This window comes from Carassius carassius, chromosome 7 (assembly GCF_963082965.1).
Source record: "Carassius carassius chromosome 7, fCarCar2.1, whole genome shotgun sequence".
Classification (NCBI taxonomy): Eukaryota; Metazoa; Chordata; class Actinopteri; order Cypriniformes; family Cyprinidae; genus Carassius; species Carassius carassius.
In genome coordinates, this window is record NC_081761.1 from 38,095,509 (window position 1) to 38,101,508 (window position 6,000).

The window sequence follows — 6,000 nt, forward strand, 5'->3', positions numbered from 1 at the left end:
AAAATAATGTTAGCTTGAAGTCACTTTAAATAAAAATGTTTGCTAAATGCATAAATGTAAACAGCACGTGTGTGGAGGCATATATTGTGATTGTACAGAGACATTTACTAAACAAAACTGCACATCAGCCACACAATGCTTGATATTGTGTGCTCAACAAATAATAAAAAACAAACCAAATTCAGTATATCATAGGCTACAAAAATGCAAATCAATTTAATAATGGACTTCTCACTAGGTAATGTTTTGTGCTAATACATGAGATACATGTTCATTGTGAAGGTGTGTCTCTGACAACTGTTCAGTTTGTTCAATGCCATGAGACACATTAGGTGGACTACTGCTGAAAATACAATTATGAGCTGCCAGCTGAACATTATTTTCTATATAGTTATTTTATATTTATTTGTCCTACTGTGTTTGATTGGTTAGTCTGTTTAGCAAATATATGTTAATGTAATTCCAATATTAGATAATAAAGGCTAGGAATAATTTATTCTCCCAATGTTATTCCAGGCGTCTATGACTTCACTGTAAACCTGGATAAGTAGAATCTACTTTACAAAAAAAACAAGGTAACTCATTGCCTTAAAAGTTTTAAGTAATGAAGCATTAGTTGAATAAGTGAAGTGTAATACGTTCAATGTACTTAAGCCCATAATATAATGGAATAGAACATTTAAGTTGAACGTTTTAATAACCGTGTTATAGTAACTGAAGATACTTAGTTTAAACAATAATTTGCCACCCATTTATTTAACTCAGCTTGGAAGCATTACTTACTCCATTACCAATTCAACTAAATTGTATATTCTATCTGACCCAACTTAACTTTTAGTTCCTGAAACTCTGTTTCAAAATGTCTTTCAATTAATAGAGCTGTGTAAAATACATTCATACAACTGCAACATTACACTGATCCATTTTTTTTATTTTTTTATTGAACATGCCTTTTTTTCAGCAATAAAAGAAACAAAGCCATGGCCTAATAAACTTCTAGATGTTTAGTTTCCTCAGTGATGGCATGAAAAAAAAAAAATTAGCTATTCGCTGACAAATGTCAACCAACACTAATGTAGTTTTAAATGAGGTTTCATCAATTGTGCATTAACATCAGTGACACAACAATAACATCCAGAAATCACGAACTTGACTCCGTGACTCCATCTGGAAAATAATTTGCGATTTCGTATTTTGTTTTTGACCCTATGAACCGTTGGACACGCCTCGGCATGAGATGGGAAGCGCCAGGCTGCAGCCAGTCTTGTTAGTAACAGGAAATACTTGATATTGACTTGTTTGAGCTCAAACACATAATTACAATAAGATAGGCCTTTAAAAAGTACAGTTTACTCAGAATTCATAAGTAATGTAAAGAAATGACACATGTTTAAGTAATACAATCTCAGTTTGTTTGATTAGAAACTACTGATTGGACTTAAAAAAACAAGTACAATAAGAAATGACTTGAAAAAGTTCAGCTTACTCAGAATTAACAATTAATGTCAATAAATTAGAAACATTTAGGTAATATGAACTCTATCTCCTGAGTTGAATCAAAATCTGGGTTTACATTGTTCCTTTCTTCTGTGGTAAAGTTATTTTGAGAAATTGCACCGCAGAAATTAATTTTAGATCCAAATATATCTCATAAAGCTGTACATGTACAGTACACAACAGGTTTGATGGGTGAACAGCTGTGGTATTTTGTCATGTTTTAAATCTTTTCTTTTGTCAGGTGTTGCGTGTCATGACTTTGTCTGAATGTTCAGGTATGTCTTGTTAGTAAAAGTAACAGGTATCTATGATATAAAAACATAAAACATACCAACGCCCCTGAAAATAAAACTGCACAGTTTAGCAGGTTCAACTGTAAGGTGTGGAAAGGTGTGTTGATGCTCACATAAACAAAACCTTCTGTGGTTTACAGGAATTAAAGAATTAGAGGAAACAAGTTCAGTTACATGAGTGAAGAACAGATTTGTTTGAAGAGATGAACAGCTGATCTGTGTTTGCTTTCCGTTGTGAACTTTCAGTTTGTTTTACGTCTATAATGCTCTCTGTAATTATAATACACATTATTATTATTTTTGTTTTACTTTTTTTGCCTTTAATAGCTATTTCTTTAATTGTATTCAGTAGTTTATATGTTGATTAATCAAAAACTATAATAATAACAAAAATAATAATAATTAAGAACATTAACTGCATATACATTAAATACATTAATATTAACCAATGGACCCTCATTGTAAAGTTTTAGTGATTTCTGTAATCTCAGTGCAGCACTTGAAATGTTTTGTGTCCTCTTTAATGAATTGCTGCAGTTTGCTTTCGTTCTCATTTGTAAGTCAGTTTGGATGAAAACTGCCGAGAGATTAATGTAAATATACATGTAAATGTAAAAAAAAATGCTGTTTGCCTCTTTTAACCTCCATAAATTTTGTTGAGAAAGATGCATTGAGTATAATTATTTTATATGTGTTATATAAGTTCCACAGACCTTCTAAAGTGTATTGGATGGCATCCCAATAACATTATGCAATTTTAAATAAATATATAGTACAATACTTTATATTTTAAAGTTTATATTTATTTTGCTTTTTTAACAAGTAAACTAGTTTCTGTGTACTATTCTGTTCTTGTTTTCTCCTATTATAAACTGTTCTTGTGTTTTATTAGATGAGTAATTTATTAGAGGAGTTTATTTATTAGATGAGTTGTTGTCAGAGCAGTTTGAGGAAAGGACATATCTGTGCATTAGACACTGGAATATCACACACCTTTATAGATATCTTGAAATGTAAAAATGGTTCATTGTACTGATTGCTTATCAAAGCTGTTTTGTGTTCAGAACTGAAAGAGAGAACAAAGACACTGTGGACAGATGGACATCCATTCAAATATATCTTGTCCTGAGGCACTTTCCTCTCCTGGCCTAAACCTGAAGCTCTGTGATTTCGTCATGTCCATACATGTCCATACAGTGACCTTCCGAGTGAGGTTTTGTCAGTCAAACCTCTGATAGCATGCAATGCAAATATTTAATTTATTAATCAAATGTTGGATGAATGACGGGTGTTTGTTTTGGTGTTGCTTAATGGAAATGTTTGATCATACATGCAAATTAAAACATGAGCTGCTGGACAAATTTAACCTCCATACTTTCTCTAATGTCACGCATTTGCTCCTGTCTCTTCTCTGCAGTTACGTCCTTAATTAGAAACTTGTCTTAAATTTTGTTTTACATGATTGTCTTTAAGAAAGTATTATTAGATTGTGCACTTTATTCTTTATCAAGCACATTTTATATGGATGTCCTGCGATCTAGCCAAATATGTGTGTGTGCTTGTGATTCATAGGAACACTTTTCTGTTGAGGTACCTACATTATGAGGCAGATGTAATGACTGAAAGTCTTTGAATGATACAGGTTTTCATCTTGATCTTGTGCTGCAGAGACGATCGTCTTCATACAGCTGAACTGTTTGTGATTTCAATACTCTCTCATGGTTATCTGCTTTATGAATGTTGCTAATATTAATCATTATATCAGTTATCATTTCATGAAAGACCCATTTTGAACAGAACAATCAAGATTCCTTCCAGATCTAAATACAGTTGTTGTGAATATTGAGTAGATAAGGCCACTGTGTTACTTTCTGTTTCAGGAAACATCACACAGGTTTTTATTAACTCTTTTATACAACATTTACAGTATCTACAGCTCAATCTGTATTTGTAGATAAATATGTCATTTACATGCATGGAAATGTAATTTTAAAATGGAAAATCATACGATTTAAAACAGACATTTGAAAAACAAGCACTAAAAACACTAGCGTGAGTGAACATCAGTGTCATTTGTGTTGTCTACAATCAGCACAAGTTGTATTTTCAGTCTTTTTAACTTAGGTTGCATTTGTTAAAATCTTTTCACTTGAGCAATTATTGACAGATACTTACACTATGTAAAAATTGCAGTATATTTTCTTCATAAATAGTACTTATAAGATATGTATACTTATATAAATATCTATCAAATCAGACAGAAGTCACTGCAATTTTATTTGGTTCAAACATACACTGCAATACAAAGATCTAAATATTTTGTTGTTATATCCACTGATTTCTAATAATGTCATTGTATATGACATATGTCTGTTATCTCAGCTGTAGTTTGTTCTTTTTGTCTTCTATAACTCTTACATATGTCCATTCAGGTTTATGTTTTTGCTTTTCTTTTGTAAGCCTAATAGCACAATGTGTTTTCAATGGAAACACTGTTTATTCTTATGGGTGGGGAAAATATTTGATTTACATTGTACAGCAAAGCTTAACAAAACACATGTGATCTCATATTTACTGAGTATACGGACCGTCTCTGTTTGTGGAAGGATTTGTTCAGAGAGTTCATCAATCCAGTCATTGTTAGTTGATTGTTTATGAGAGTTAGAGGAGTAAATGAATGCTGTTAAAGAAGAGTAGTAAATGTTTAGTAAATGTTTGTCATGAAACAGAGTGCTGAATATCAGCATTAACTTTTATTTTCCTTATTAAACCACATGAAACGGTTCTGATATCTAGTTGCATGATATCTGATATCTGTGCATTCAAGTTGTTGTTCCTGCACATGTTTCTCCAGCTGTCCCTCACATGATTCTAAGAAATTTACACATTGAAAAATACACGTTGATTTTAAACATCATAATATTAACACAAAGGAAAATAACTTTTTTGCCAGTAAAATCCTGTAAATTCTACAGTACTTTTTGTACAGTGTTCAGTGATTCTCTGGGGGAAACAAACGGACTAAAGGGAATATAAACTTTTTTAATGTATAAAAAAATAATAATTAACATGTCAGACACATTACTTAATGCTATAACAGTAACATACTTCATACGATTATATTAACAGTTACTTACCTTTCATAATCATGCAGGCTGCCTGGACCGTTAAAATTTGAAGCGGAGCGAAGCGGGAAACATATTGAACCCAACAGTTGGGATATAACTAAAAATAACCCAACAACGAAAAAAAAAATGACCCAACAAATTTTAATATAACCCAACACATTGACCCAATATGTGTAACCCAACGGTTAGGTTAAAAAAACAACCCAACGTTTTTTACTTCTTTAATTCAGTTATGAAAGGTAGATTGGTTTAATTTGTAGAAAAGTAAGACTGATTACCCCTTGGCAACTGCTAGTTGGTTAAAATGGTATTTTAAGAAAATAAACACTTGCCTGCATCATTGAACACATTTTGTAAATGCATTTTATTTCAAACATGTATAAGCATATGCATTTACAGGTACACAACTGTTAACTGAATATTCAACATTAAACATGTAAGATGATATATTTTTCCTGAGATTGGGATGTCCCCTGCTTGGGAGAAGAAAATAGAGGGGAAGAAAACACTACTGCCACACAGTGGTCTAACAAGCATATGACAATCAAAACAAACGCAAGAACAAGAAAAAATAAATCATTGGACTTAAAAGTACTCTATGTTATTTGTTATAGTAAAATTTGAACAATTATTTAGTCAAATAAAAAGGTAAAGTTATTAATTGTATTAATGTTTTGGCAACACTTAAAGCCATTATATATGCATTATCAAGAGTTATTAAAGTTATAATAGTTATAAAACTTTATAATTATTCATAATGTACATTGTAATACATTATACGTTGTCATAAATAATTATAAACTCATTTAAAATGCATAGTGTAGCAATTAATTGATAAGTGTTTTTATGTTTTAACTGGTTACAGTTCATGAGATTGTACAATGCATTATAAGGTGCAAGACAAGAAAAAAATATATAACCCAATTAAGAGAAAAACAGATAATATAACACAGGGTTAGAATAAAATGTAAGTTTTATTAATGATGCAATCTAAACCATCTAAAAATTTTAATGTCTCAATGAAGGTCCACATTTTAAAAAGATACATATATCTGTTTCTTGCTTTGAAACTGATATAAAGT